At 43.0% G+C, this 16,118-nt stretch overlaps 1 protein-coding gene across 12 annotated transcripts in view; it reads left to right on the top strand.

Moving 5' to 3' along the window:
* RUNX1 (RUNX family transcription factor 1) overlaps positions 1-16,118 on the top strand; it is a 243,420-nt gene that overhangs the window by 165,694 nt on the left and 61,608 nt on the right. The gene's annotated exons all lie outside the window — the stretch shown is intronic.

Below are 16,118 nucleotides of genomic sequence, written 5' to 3'. Positions count from 1 at the left end.
ACTTGTAGTAAATTCCACACTTTGGAATCCGCACAATTTAGAATCCGGAATGGTGAGCTGTCGTCAGTAGAAAAGGCTTTCCCATGCAGGTGTTCAGCCTCAGTTCATGGGGGAGATGGTGATATGAGAGCGAGGACGGGACTAGGAAGTGCACCCCTGCAGTCCCCCCCACACACACAATTGGAATCATGTGAGTGGGGGGATGCCTGAATAGGGCTTCAGTCCTAATCTCAAATCAGATAGATTGATGTGCAATATTCCATTCTATTCGATAAAGTTTGCATCAGGCATTTAATTGAGCTTACTCTAGGTAGCCTCCCATTGTGCCCATGCACTTGCAGGACCCACCGCTTGCACAGTGGGGTTTTGTTGTTCTATAATTCTCATTTATGGAATGGGGCAGGTCAGCAAAGGTCACAGAACAGAGCTCTACTGGCCTGTCCCGATCTAGAAATGAGCATTTGTACTCAATTCCAGGGTTATCGTTAGAAGCGCAAAAGCCCCATTGCATAAGCAGTGGGTCCCGTAAGCACAATGGAGTCAGCAGTGATGGAACTGCCTCATTGGATACTGCCTTAAGGCTGTACACACTGACCTAGGAGTAAGTTCCATTGAACTCAATAAACCTTAATTCTGAGTAGATATGTGCAGGTTTGCACTGTTAATCTGTACAGAGATTAAGCCACATTTTTTATATACAAAGGTGTATGTGTATATACGTTTGTGCAAATCAGTTTGTTTGGAAGTTATAAAATGCTGGTGGTGGGGGGGGCTTCCTAGAGCTCTGTGTTACATGGATGCAGACTATAGATTAGGGTGAAATATCAACATGCCTTCTACTTGAAGAGGATGAAGAGTATAGTTAGTAGATGCAAGAGCTGACAAATGATGCGGGATAAAAAAATGTCATGCATATTATTCAGCATTTCCTGCTCACTTTGGCATTCAGCTATTCATAGGAATTTTAATTTTAGAAACAAAATAGCCCTGTTCAGACTTTTTAACTCCCCTCAAGGCTGGCAGACAGAACAGAACTGAAAGGGGGGCAGGGAGGAGTCAGAAAGACGACAACCAGTTGCTCTTGTATGCAGCTTATTGTATCTCCTGCTAGTTTCCAGCTTAAGAAAACAGTAATTGTTGAAGGCAGCACTTTAAGCAGACAGATGGAATTTATTCCACTGAGGCACAGATTTTCACAGTCGTGTCTGCCAATTTTTTCATTTTTAACAATTAAGAATGAGTAAATAATAAATGGTATCTCCAGGGACAAATCCAGAAAATGCATACAAGCACAGTGTTTGGAGGAGGGGAACCCCCCCAAGCCACCCCATTGCTCAGCTTATGCAATATGTTCCCTTATTATTACCCAAGGCAATAATTAACCTCAGCATAGAATGTTCTTATTTGCATTGAAACATCCTCTTGTAAGTTGAGGTTTGTGGTTTTCTTCTTTTACTCCCTGCTCACATTTGGCAGAAGTTGCAATTGTAGCTTAAGAGAAGTCAAAATGGGGAGAGCAAACACCCATGGGAGGGAGATCTTTGCAAGGTGGGATTACTGAGTTTTACATCAGTTCTGCACATTAAAATCTCAGTGTGAAAATGTAGAGTCACTAACACCAATGGTGTAGTGTTGCTGACTTATATGGAGCTATGAAGATGCATATATTTTTTATTTATTGTTGGGTCGCTGTTGCTTTTTTAAGAACTATTTCCTCTTCCTAGCTTAAAGCATGGGCCAGGTTCCCAACTTTTCTAAATTGCCACACCTTTCTTTTCACACATCGAGTGGGTTTTCCATATAAGTGTGTGTTTGCATTTGGAATTCACAACTGTTGCTGAATTATTACATGGGATCCAGATGATGTCTTTAAAACAAACTCCCCATTCGTGCAAAATTGTATTTCTCAAACAAAAAGACACAATATCAAGCTGCTTAGAGAATGCAGCCCCACCCACCTTCTAGCGATTTAAAAACAAACAACGGAATGTGTTCAGTTTGTGGCTGCAGGAGTGTCACGGGCATCCATTGGTTCGTGACCACAACATTAGTTATGACGAGCTACATCTGTGTCCTCATCTTCTCAGACATTTTTCTTTTTCTTTATTATTGTTTCCTGTCTTCTTTCCACTGCTGGCTCACACATACATGCCCTTTGGGGATGCTGCAATGGCAACAGTTACAGACATTACTGAGAGAGGGGTGGCCGTTCTCTTGTCTCCTGAAGGTGGCACTGAGGTCACATCACTTGCCTCATAGGTGCCTGCCATGAACTTCTTGAGAAAAGGGCAAAAGGTTAGGAGCCCTCTAGGGCGGGTCTGCTACTGTCCTATCAGCCTGCTGCTTCTGCTGTGCCTCTGTAAGGGAAGAGTTTCCTCAGTGTAGCTATCTTGCTTGCAGAAGGCTACTTAGAGACCCAGTTCACATGACACACCAGGTGCATCGGGGGTTGTTTAACCTATGATGAACCGCAGGACATGCCACGCAGCATTTTGAATATGCAACCCCCGACTGTGGCGATCGGAAGGTTGCCATGTTGTGCAAACCTGGCCATCATGGGTTATTTGAGGGTTAAACAACCCTCACATAACCCTCAGTTTGTAGCAGGGTTATGCAAGAGTTGTTTAACCCTTAACCCACGGTGGCCAGGTTCATATGACCTGGAAACCCCACTCCACCCCAATCACCCCAGTCGGGGTTGGATATTCAGATTGGTGCTGGCATGCACCATGGTTCATCGTAGGTTAAAAACAGCCCCCAATGAGCTCATCATGTCATGCAAACTGGGCCATAGTGTTGGGCCTGGATATCTGGGTCAGTCAGTGATGACATGGGTCTAGCACCACTATAGCATTAAAAAAAGAACATGTGCTTTGTTGTTATAGTTGTCTGGAACACACACATAACTCCAATACCTTTCATGCACACATCTTCCTTTTGCGATAAACTAAAGATGGGTAAATCCGCCAACCTCAGTTTTGCTCAGGTTCTCACTTTTCCATGGCTAAGTTGGTTTCATCCCATTTCCATCTCTGATTGTGACTTCGTTCTTTTTATACCGCATAAAAATTCATACATATTTTCATACACACTTCTCAAAATGTACACATTTTTTTCAAATATGCACATTTTGTCCACATTTTTTCAAGGAAGAGCTTGAGCACTGAAGTGTCCTCTTGGTGTAGAAAAGTGAAAATTACTAATTTTATTCTAAAATTACTAGTAGTTATCTAGTTACAGTGTGGGTTTTTTTTTCTTCAATGAAACTCACCTAAACCTAGAAATACTCAGATGATGACGATGATAAAAATGACATTCTGGTCTCTCTGTTTTAGAGGCACCTGAACCTTGCATTCATTACATATATTCTTGTGGAGAGAGTGCCAGTATCATTGAAAAGGTCCTTTTCTATCTCAGTGAACTTTTGAATCAGAAACCAAATTGCTTTTCAGTGAGCTAATTCTTTGAGGAAAACCATTACCTAGATCAAGGAATATAGTAGACACAGAAAGATTCATAAATTAGCTATTCCGCCCTCAAGGCTATTTCTGTTATTGTAAATCTCAGCTAACAAAAATGTATTTTCTGACTTTTGATTGCTTCTTTAAATCATACAATCATAGAATAGTAGGGTTGGAAGGGGCCTACAAGGCCATCGAGTCCAAACCCCTGCTCAGTGCAGGAATGCTTCCCCATGATTTGTTTTAATCTTTGTGCTGTGACACATTACCTTTATTCATGGAAGTTGAGCCATGAACAAATTTCCACACACAGATGTGCCCTACTGGAGATGCAAAAGATAGTTGTGGGGAAGGAATTAGCAGAATTGCTAATCCATGCTGTAGGCATCTTTGGGGGCTTGGGAGAAAGTGTCACCTGAAGCGGTTGAATCACCACCACCATCAATGGTGCACTGGACTGCCGTCACTGATGATCTGCTTGGCAAACAGAAGAGGGAATCTGCTCCCTATCACTGTGCTTTAAACAAAATTATAGACCACCCTATCCCAAGGGCAGAAGGTAGTAAAATTCAAAGCAACAAGATAGAGACATGTGCTAGAGAGCTCATCATCAAATGCTTTCATCATATTTACATTTTTCTTGGAAGTATATGAAATTTGGAGCTTATTTCATGTAGATCGGGAGTGGTAACACATGGCTTACAGGCTGCATGCCCTTTTTTGTGGCCCCCACTGCTGATTTTGCTGGCAATGGGGGGGGGGCATCAGTGCAGCCTCTGGTGGGATGCAGGGGAAATTAGCCCCAGACCTGTGGAGATTGCCCACCCCTAGTAGGGATGCATTGTATAACTTTAGACAAGAGTTGCAGCAGAAGCTGCAAGGAAGGCAGAATACAGATGCTTCCTTGCACCAAACATAAGGAAGCCTAACCTCCTTCATCTGCCCTCATTCAGCAATATTCACACAATTCCATGTCAAGCTCTTCACAAAGACACACTACTTGGCAGTTTGCCTAACCACTGAAGCCCTCCCTTGGATCAATTTGTTCCCATCATCTAGTGTCCGCATTCCCATTTCTCCTGATCCAAGGATAATGGGAGGAAATCCTCCTGCTCTGTTAAGAAACGTTGGGTTCTACAAATGGGAAGGGACAGCGGGTATAGTCCCATCCTTTCTGCTGTTCTTCAGAAGAGTTGACTGTTTTGTTTTGTAAGTCAAGGTTATGTTAGTTTAGCCTATTTCCTCTTCTCCATATATGGGTTTTTTCCTCTCCTGCATGCATCTTGATCCAAAACCTAAATTGCTGAGTGTGGCTAGAAGAACAAATGGGAAAAATAAGTTTCATAGACACTCTCAACCTTGTGACATCTGGGAAGTATTACTAATAAGAAGAATGGTCACTGGTTAATTTTCCAGTTTATATAAAATCCACCCACAATCAGCCTTCGCTTTTAAGTGTTGTTTATGCACAATTATTATGTACAATTTCATCTCATGTGAAGATCAGAGACAGTTCATCCTTTTGTCATAGGAAAGCGTCCTTTTGCTCCCATGTTGCAAGGGAATGGAGTGGGCTCAAGAAAAGGTTCTTTCCTTCCTAAATATTTGTTCAGAAAACCAGGGGGGTGGGGAAGCAAGCATGGCACTGTTGCAAATTTAAATTACAGATACTTTGGGGGGCTTAAACCAGAAATGCTTGTTTTCCACTATCCATATTAGTTCTGCAGTTACGCAAAGGTCTACGTCTGCACTTTTGCCTCTGTGCACTGTAATCCACCGTAGAGCTATCTGACTGTTTTCCAAAATGTTACATTCAGAGCAGGCCCTGGATTAGTTAGACTAGTAAACCTTTCCCTGAAATTGCTCCTCCCATTTTGAGTAGGTTGCTGTAGCACCACAGCAAGGAAAGAGTGTCTCTCTGTTCTCAGTGCTTCCCTTGCTGGCAGCCAGTGAGTAAACAGCTTGACTCAAATGCCGAGAGGGGTGAAGACGCCGAGAACTGGAGACAAAGAAACTTTGTGGTGGTAAATTGGTGAGGGTTCTAGTGGGTGGAGAGAGACAAGAGAAGGTGTAAAAGAGCATGAAATTTGGATTGCTATGAGAGGGGACATATTTTCCTCACCTTGTTGTCACTTTTTCCCTTCCCAATTTGCACCTCTCTCTTTAGCCTTTGTGCAGTGCTTATGAACGCTTGGTGCGTTCATCTTTGCCTCTTAAGGCAAAGAGAAAAGGTTCCAAAGAGGAAGGCTTCTCTTCCTGAATCACGTGCTTGTGTTTGGCCCGGCAGTTATATCTGTCATGACCAAGAGATAAGTGCAGTTGTTAAAGAGGGGTTCACATGAGCAACAGGCCCAAGTTGCTCTTGTATTTGGTGGCTCCGCTGTGCTTGGGAAAAAGAAATGGCAAGGACCCTAATAAATACATGAAATCACATATTTCCCCTACATTGATTTCTCAAGCTATTGACATATACTCTGGTATTACATATGATTTCCTATGAATCTATATAGCAGGGGTGGGAAACCTCTTTCATCTTGAGGGCCAAATTCCGTTTCAAGGAAGCTCTTGGGGGCCACATTCCAGTGATGGGTGGGGCCAAAGGCAAAAGGGGCTGGGCCCAAAATTCCAAAAATACCCATGTATTTTAGCTTTAAGTTCTTAATGCCAGTAACTAAGCTGTACAAGAAGCATTGCAACCTTTTACAATGGGTGAAAATTGCATAAGAGCTGGGGAAACCATCAAATGATCAGGGGGGGCTCGGGGGGGCTCCATGGGGAACCCTGGAGGGCCGGATTGGTACTGGGTTCTGCAGCCCAGGTATTATATAGAACTAGGGCATGGCCAAGTAAGAACTTTCCACATTGCTGGTTTGTCATCTTAGCACAGGTCAGGAGGTGACATGGATAGGCCATGGTTTTGTCCGATACTCCTCTATGACTGTAGATAGTGCCATCCATGATGTTCCTGGGCTGTTTCCAGACCTCTGTGTAGCTTGCTGGAGATCTGTGCACATCCAAATCATGGCAAAAACCCAGTATGAAATCACCTTTAGAGCGCAATCCTATGCATGTTTAGGCAGGAAAAAGCCCTACAACTCCCAGCATTCCACAGCCAGAGCCCCAAGGACTCTGGTGTTCCTTTCTTTTCTTTCTTGTTAAAAACAAAAAACAGCTTTCCCACCCTTGCAAACACACGCATAGCATCTCTAAAAGGACCCAGTCTGTGGGGGTTGGAATTTCTATTCACTGCATGGCCCCATGGCTTCCAGTCACTTTTTATCGAATGCCCAGTCCTCTTGCACGGCATTGCTCTTTGCAAACAAGCAGACATGTTACCAAACCTTAAATACTACAAAAGTGCAAATTGAGGGTTCAGATAAAAAAGGCAAAGAGAACATATGTGATGAGAGAGATGGGTAGAGAGAGAGAGTGCATGCATTTGGGTGCATTTTTAGTAAATTATTTGCTTTATGTGATCTTAGTGTAGGGAATTTTTTTTTCTAAGACACCTCCTCACAACCGCTGCCACCTCACACCCACAAAGGCACATGCTCCAATCCAGCTCTAGTTGTACCAGAATACAGATAGGAGTGGTTGTGCATAGAAGTGGTTGCTCATTCAGTCTAAAGTAATGCTGCACAAATCGGCAGCCTCTGCATACAGAAGAGCATCTGATTTATGCTTGTGGTTCCTGATGAAAGAAGTGATGTGCGCCTGGGATCCTGCCTCCACACCTCTTTATCTAGATCAGAGCAACACGGTTAACAAATAGGTTCTTATGGCAGCACTGAAGCCTTATCCAAATAGCAATTTCTCAGAGGGCTCAACAGGGCATTTTCATATGCCCTGTTCAGGGCATTTCTCCGAGAGCTTCGGCTATTGGGCGGTATAGAAATAAATAAATAAATAAATAAATAAATAAATAAATAAATAAATATTTGGGGCTTAAATTACCTCTCAGCCTTCTCATCTGCTGTTTATGTGAACATCTGATTGTCGACAATGCAGAAGAGAAAACGTCAGGCATTTGCCTTGCTCTTTGTAGAATGAATGAACACCCTGGATAATGTAGGTTTGACACTCATATAATCAACTGAGTGAAGCAAAACTGCTTTAATCTTTATGGGTGAAAGTATCCCTAAGTTCTATAACTAGAACACACCCAAAGCAACGGCAGCTGTGTTGGTCCATAAGAACACATCCAGAATCCACAATAGAGGAGTACCAACTGAAATGTGACAAAATAGTGAATAAACTTTTGAGATTTCTGGAACTCTTCATCAGCCTGGTTGTTAAGTAAAGCAGGTGGCAGGAAGCTCGCTTTGTGTTAAAGCCATAAAGTCTCCATTGGTCACAGTCTTAAGATAGAGAGTAGGAAGAAGATGCAGCTGGATTAGGCTGTCCTGGGTGCTATGCAGGTTTCAGGTTACACCTTGGGGTGCTGGGACAAAGAACACCAAAAATATCCAATTTCCCATTTTTGAAAATAAAAAAATCTAGCAGTTACCCGGATCTACTACCAGCCTTAAGTAAACACACAGATTCTTTGTTAGGTAGGGAACAAAAATAAAGAAGAACATTACAGTTTTTATATAATAAGCAGAGTGGGAAATGTTCTGGACACAGGCAGGTTCTCTTTCCCCCTCTGTGTCCCAGGACACCAACCTGAGAGTTTCCTGCTGGAAGCCATTTTGTCAGAAGAAGAGCCTTAGTGAAGGCACTAGGGTCATCACTTTGTGACCTGGGCTTTAAATCTGGGCATTCTTGTCTCTCTGATCTATGCAGGCCATGTACCGTTGTTAATGTTTACACAATTTTGAGTCAGCTGGTCCAATCCTAAGGGCTCAGGATGGGTGACAGCATACTAATTACTCTTCCCACCTCTGGTCTCCAAAAGCCAGTTTGATGGAATATGTACAGGCTCAGGCTTTGTGGAGTCTCCAGAAGAAGAATTCTAAGGTGAGGAGCAGCCATCAAAAACACCTTGTTGCATGTCCTTGCAGCCTGATATGGCTCTTAAAAGGTTGTGGCAGAACATGTGGATGGAGGTGACCTCTTTGTTATGTTGACTATAAAGCTCTTTGGGCTTTATAGGTCATCGCCAGCACTTTGAATTGAGCTCAAAAGGCCAGGGCAGGGAATCTGATTTGCTCCAGATGGTTAGGACTACAGTGCCCATCAGTCCCAGCCAGTATGGCCAATGGTAAGGGATCATGGAAGCTGTAGTCCTAAACATATGAAGGGCACCAAGTTGTCTACCCCACCAACCCCGAAGACAAAGTATTCAGAAACAGTTAAGGCGTTGTTTTTGCATTGACAAAATACAGAATGAAACATGTGAAACACCAGCTAAATAGAAAAGCATATGGCTTAATTTTTGCCTACCACTCCCCCTCACACGTGGCATTCTGGGCTGGTCTTCATTACCTGCTGACCCTATCTTTTCAATCTAGCCACTGACAGTTTTGGTTGACCACACCACTTCACTGTTGAAAATTAATACTGTTTGACTCATTCTGTGCTGTTCACATGAAGCCAAAGAAAACATGGGGAAGAATAACCTGCCTGTATGCAGTTTGGAAACTTCTCAGACACTCTGCTTTCAAAATGCTCTACAGTAGCTTACTATATCTCTTTGCAGCTGCAAAGAAAAAGGAAGAAAATAGCCTAACATGCATAAGACTAAGCAGAACCATTCGGGTCATAAGAGTTTACACTGAATTGAACTGAAGTCCTGCTTGTATGTAACAAAGTGTTGCTACAATGGAGAGTCTGTTAAGTAAGGTAAGGGGAAAGTGTTGAGCCACTCCAGTCCCTAATGCAAAGATGTTTATTTCAAAGAGAAAAAAAGGTCACTATCACAAGAAGAGGGTTATTTTGGTTTGTGTTGTAAGAGTAAACATTCAAGCGGGGGAAAATCCACTTTTCCTTCCACCACGCCATTTGTTAAGCAAAGTTTTGATGACTCAGGGCATGCGTGAGCAATGGAATAGAGGACCTTTTCATCAGTGGAGTGCCTGTTGATTCTACATCAGTTTGGCTAGTGACTGTTTTTAACTCTCCAAAGGCAGTTTGGAAATGAAATAGACTTGTTCTATTTCTGGGGAACCCCTTAACTGCAAATCTATCATAATGATGGGCATCAATGGTCATGATCCAGCTATTCTATCTTGCATGTAACAACAGGCTTCCAGATGTGAGACAGCTATCTCCCAGCAGCTTGCGCAAGAACCCTGTGTAAGAAAAAAATCATAGTGTATCCACAGAATTAATTCTGCATGCACAAGTCCATTTCATGCCGATAACTGTGCACATGGGTTGTAAAAGGGCTTGTGTATTCTTCAGGGCTTCTTGGAAATTATTTATTTATTTATTTATTTATTTACAACTGTCTGTCAGCTAAGACAAGTTCCACCATGAGATTTTCATGCTAAGTCCCTTACTAAGGCTGCCACTCCTGTGATTTCTACTGTCTAACATTTATTGTGTGTCATCCAAGTGCTAGGCACTATTCTAAACATAGAATGGATGCAGTCCCTGCCCTCCATTAGTTTGACAAGATGGGGTGGAGGGAGAGGTCCCAAACTGACCAATCAGTAATGGGGATAAGGTAGGCAGAAGAATCAGAAGGAATCAAAGTACAAGAAATTATCCAAGTTATAGGCATGTAACAACAACCTGACCACTCAGACCTGAAGAAAATATATTACTGCTATTTGTCAATGTCTTTCTCAAACTTGGCAATAAGGGTCCTCTTTGCAAACTCTGAAATGTAAGGTTAATGCCATATCAGCAGCAAGAAAAGCACTGCCCTACCCTTCCCCTGAGACATGAGACATGTGACTCTCCTCCTTTGCTTCTGATAGGATTTTAGGTGTCTTCTTAAGAGATTGCTTCTTACACATTTATTTAGCTACTAGCTGATATACCCGGCATTGCCCGGGATGTAATTTTGTCATAGGCACTATTTGTTAGAAACATATTAAGGTAGGTTTACGCTTCTCGGAAAGGCCCCATAAGAAAAGTGAAAGTTGAATCCACCAGACTTGATTAAAAAAGCACAACAATTATAATGAGCAGATTGAATAAAAAACACTACTAAAAATGCAAGAGACTGAATCTGTAAGCACTACTACAGTATAATCCACACTGAATCTCATACCACTATTAAAATGTTCAACAGAGGCTTCCTTGCTGGATATTGCAGGAACAGGGGAGAGAAACGCACTGCTCTCCACAGTCAGAAAAGAACCCACGAGTAAAGGGGAGGGAACCAACGGCAGCCAGCCAATCCAAGGTGAAGGAAGTCAGAGTGAATGGGAGAGACCAATAGAATGTAAGATGGCCAATAGGATGACTGGTAGCTGAAATCAGAAACCTGGCCTGTACCATGATTGAGAAGGTGTACTTGTTAGTAAGGGAAAGTATAAACCAAGTAATAATGTAACCCAGTGACTCCTGTCATACACTCCGGCAAGTGAGAATGTGAACTAAAAGCGGCAGGAACTCTAGGGCCCAAATGGCAGGCTCAGTGGCCCCTGCAGTGTGATTAGGCCCAGGGCAGCTCCCCCTTATGCCCTGTCTTACAGATGGCCCCGCAGCCAGTCACAAACACACAAACCCAAAAATCTTCAATTCAGCTACATGTAAAACTCCGCTATTTTGCCCTTCATTTTGCAATTTTGCGAGCACACCCCGCACCACATCTGGCATTGAAAGGGGTAAAGATATTTAACACTAACTTCCTTGCTCGCTGGATATTGCAGGAAGAGCGGAGAGAAACTCAATGCTCTGCACAGTCAGAAAAGAAACCACGAGTAAAGGGGAGGGAACAAACAGCGGCCAGCCAATCCAAGGTGAAGGAAGTCAGAGTGAATGGGAGAGAGACCAATAGAATGAAAGATGGCCAATAGGATGACTGGTAGCTGAAATCAGAAACCTGGCCTGTACCATGATTGAGAGGGTGTACTTGTTAGTAAGAGAAAGTATAAACAAATAATGTAACCCAGTGACTCCTGTCATACACTCTGGCAAGTGAGAATGTGAAGTAAAAGGGGCAGCGACTGTAGGGCCCAAAAGGCAGGCTCAGCAGTGGGCCCCTACGGTGTGATTACACCCAGGGCAGCTCCCCCTTATTCCCTGAGCTACAGACGACCCTGCAGCCAGCCACAAACACACAAACCCACAGACAGTTTTTTTTACTTTTATATATATAGAAGATTGTTTGTTCTCAAGCAATTTTGTTTCTTGTAAATATGGGAAGATACAAAATGTAAGCAAACCAGACAGACAGACAGACAGACAGACAGACAGATCAGATGCACAAATTCTGGCTGGCATTCATCTTTGCTTTATCGATATCTAGACAGAGGTTTAAATTGGCTTAACTGTCAAATAGATAACTGTTTCTTGGGCTTTCTGTAAGCTTTCTCTCATTACTTTTACATCATTGAACAGGCTTCTCTCCAAACAAGAACCTATGAAATACCTGCAATTTAGCTAGAAAGTGTTTCAGTGCCTTTTACACAAGTGGTGTACAGACTAGGGATGTACAAATTTTGCAAAATCTGTCTCCATTTCACAGACTGTCAGGTGCCTTTTGTTCCATTGTCCGCTCATTGGCAAAATCACATTTTCCCCATTTCCTGAATTTGAGTAAATTCGCATTTGTGCAAATTCACCCTCACGAAAATGCGCAAATCCCCCAAAATGTGCAAATCGCTCAAAATGTGCATTGTCATACTTTAGCCTATGGGGGAAATACATACTTGCAGCCAGTTTTTTATTTTATATATTTTTCTACGACTAAATTTTCATAAAATTCTGGAAATCTGGTCCGCAAGTCTGCCAAATCCATGCAACTTGAGAAAAGTCAGTCCCCTGCAGTTCGATTTATAGAAATCTGGACTCATTTGATTCCATTGCAGATTTCTCTTAACATCCCTAGTACAGACTCAAGGACTCTTATTTATTTCATTTCATTTCTATACCACCCATCAGCTGAAGCTCTCTTCACACATTATGATGAACACTTGTGAGGGAGGGAATGGGATGGTTCCAGATGGCCACTTCCCACCCCCACATGCATTCAGTGTAACTTCTGGAAGAGCCTAGGCATGGTCACAAATCCTGCCTTTTCCAGAATTCTCAGTTGTATATACAAAGCCTGTGCACATAGACAAGACTCTCTCTGTTGTTTTTAGTTTAACACATTCACACAGCTACCCCTCTGGAAGTTATGCACATAGAGTTTGTATATATGTAAGCTCTCCCAGCAGTTACATTGAATGAGCATGGGTGGCAAGAGTGAGGATGGTGGCGCAATTCCTCCCTTCCATCTACACGTTCATCACGAGGCATGAAGTGTCCGTCATAGAAAAGCCAGCAATTTCCCCAAATGCTGGTCACAAACATGGTGAAGTGAGTGTTGCTTTGCAGGAAGCTATGGAGGGGAAACCCACAAACAGGACATGAGTGCAACAGCACCCTCCCACCTATGTTCCCCAGCAATTGGTGTGCATAGGCATACTGCCTCTGATGCTGGAGGTAGCATACAGTCATCAGGAATGTTTATCTTTTGGAAGCATTGGTAGCTAAAGGACAATTAGCACCTTGTGGCATTGCAGTCTTACCACTTATGTCTGCTTCATGCGTTTAAAACATCCTTCACAGAAGCATGTTCTGTGGTGAAAATGACATGTGGATTGTCATGTGTGATGATAGCCGCGTCGTTGTTGTTATTTTACTGCATTTGCAGGCTAGGAAGCTGCAGCCAAACACCATCTCCCTGTGCAAGTACAGCAAAAACTTTCAGTACATGTGGCTGTCTCACATGATTATGTGCATTTGGTCTATAAGCTAATCATGACATTCACACACAAGTGCTTTTTGTAACTTGTGAAGCAGCTCTAAGCTGACACAGACAAAATGGGCAACAATCCTGAGGGAAGTACTATAAAAATGCAGCATGCATGCATGCCCGATGGTTTAACTAAATGGCCATTTAATCCAGTACACATACCCTTCTATATTTCAATGCACTGTAGATAAATTCCCTTGCCAGAAAAGAGCAGTTCTCAAAGCCACGTGAAAATCATCCTACAGGAAAACTGAAGAAAACTTGAAAGGAAGGCAATGCGCAGAGCAGGCTAAATAAAATACACGAATTGTTTTGGATATAATTTCTAACTACAACGGTAGATTTAGCAGGCCTTACACTGGAATGTAGATACTGGCCTCAGGCCATGAGGCTGAAAATAATCACCATGTAGAAGACATTTTACATATGTACACAGCTTGCATGACTCTGAGTGTTTGCATTCAAGTCAAGTGTCTTCAGACCAAATTCAGATTTGCATTACTGACAAATGAAAGAAAGACTTTTGCATTTGAACTACAAAAGTATCAGATGAAAGTCTTTCTTTTTTCTTTTTTTTACAAGAGCAGGCGGGAAGTGGGGTGGGCTAATGGGTGTAATGATAAAATCACTTTTAGATCCTATGTTTTTTTTCCCTTTCATTCCTGTGATAATTTATAGCTCAGTGTGGAATCTGAGACACAGAAAGCTGTGCCAAAGGGTCTGGCAGGAGGAAGAAGAGACGGGTCGCTCAGATTTGGAATCTCAGCACAAGTTATAAAATTTAATTTCAGCTACTAGGCACTGCTTTTAAGTGTGTGTTTTCCTCTTGGATTTTTTTCAGCTCATGTTGTCATGAAAATAATGTTAGGGCTGTGTGAAAGAATGTTCTGCAGAGCAGGGGACATGCTTAACTTTTCATACAGGCTCATCTATTCCTTTGATGACTTGGCTCAGGTAAAAATAAATGGCAATTATGAGTTCACATTTTATGTGAAACCCTGAGAAACAAAAGAATGAGAGACAGTGGCTCTTGAATGACTTTGTTGCACATAAGATGCACCAGTCTGAATGACATGTTTGGGGTGAGCCTTCCTCTTCAAGAGTTTCATCACAGAAACTGTAGGGACCTTGTCCCCAGGAGGAAAGTTCCAGGAAGGACTACTGATTGCAAAAAACTTGTGGCATTCCAGATGTTTTGGCCTACAACTCCCATCAGCCCTAGTCAGTACAGCCAATGGTGAGGAATCATTGGAGTTGTAAGCCAAAACATCTGGAAGGCCACAAGTTGCCCACCCTGAGGAAAATAAAGAGGAAGCTCAGGGAATGGAGTGGTGTCAAAAAGACGGGCCCTGGAAAAGCAGTAAATTCCACTGCTCTGACTGAAGAAGATCAAAGGAATTAGTGGAGAGGGAAATAGCGACACGATATGAGTTCCATATTTGGATAGAAGATTTACTGATATCCTTCCCATCACAAGCCAGAAAATCTCTGACATCATCTGATGTGTTCATCCCATGCCATCACAAGTGTGAGAGTGTGTATGTGTACCTCCTCCCAGATGCTATTACTGTGCATTGCCAGAATATTGTCCTATTACACTGGGATAGTGATGGATTACTTGCCAACCAGCAAGGTAGAAATGTTGAGAAACAAAGATGAAAATAAATAGGCTGGCCAGAGAATAGATGAGGGGTGTTGAACCTCTTTCAGTTTGAGGGCCAAATTCAGTTTTGGAGATGCTCTCAGGGGGAGGGGGAGGCAAAGCACGGTGATGCCAAAGACAAAGGGAGAGGGGCCAAACAAAAAATACCAGCATATTGTACCTCCTACAGTAATTTTGCCTTTTAGAATGGCAGGAAAACGCACCAAAGCCAGAAAACCATCAAATGATCTGGGGTTGGGGAATGGGTTGGGGGGGAGGGGCCACATGGGGAATCCTGGAGGGCTGGATTGGGACCCCAGGAGGGCTAGATGAGGTTCTGATCCCCTAGCATAGACAAATGTGAAACTGTCATGTGGGACTGGGTTAAGTGGGATTCCCCCCCCCCACAGCACATTTTCCCATTGGGCACAGCGGAGCTTCTATCAAGAGGCAACTGTTGGTCCCTCTGATATTCCTGAGGCTTAGTGCGTAAAGTTACAGAGGGCTGACAACTGCAGCTCACACTCCTATAAACATAAATGAAATAGGAAGACAAACCAAGATGCTCTGACTTACTACTCCTGTGCCCCTGAGTCATTGGATGTTGAATTCATGCTCTCTAAATTTATAAGCCATGGGTTTTCAAACATAGTTATATGCCTGGAGTTGTAAAAATTGGATACTGGGTTTTTCAGAAGCTTTTATTTCTGTGAGACCTTAGATCTGTCTTGTCAGATGAGACATTTCCAGAAGCGACCATAGCTCAGTGCTAGGGCAAATTCTCTGCATGCAGAAGATCCCATGTTCACTCCCTTCCATTTCTAACTGAAAGGATTGGGTAGCAAATGATGGGGAAACCTCTCTCTGCCAGAGACCCTGGAGAGCTGCCACCTGGGCCCCATCTACACCAGGCTTTTACTCCGGGGCGGGGGCGGGTTGAGGTCCCTTGTGAGAGATGACACAGTTGTGACTTCGCAGCCATCTGTGCTTTTCGCCTGGAAAATGCGGACTTCCAAGAAGTCATCATACTGCAATTTTGGGAGTTTGCTGCGGATTTCCCCATGGTTCCCTGAACCGACTTCGCATTTTGCAGTGGGTGTGTTGTAGGCGTGCGTAGTGCCTGCGTCACTCTGTGACACCCCTTTACTCCCCCATC

This window comes from Heloderma suspectum, chromosome 3, assembly GCF_057233095.1.
Source record: "Heloderma suspectum isolate Gila_16-S chromosome 3, 16-S_ref, whole genome shotgun sequence".
NCBI classification, from domain to species: Eukaryota; Metazoa; Chordata; class Lepidosauria; order Squamata; family Helodermatidae; genus Heloderma; species Heloderma suspectum.
This window is presented reverse-complemented; position numbering and strand designations above follow the sequence as displayed.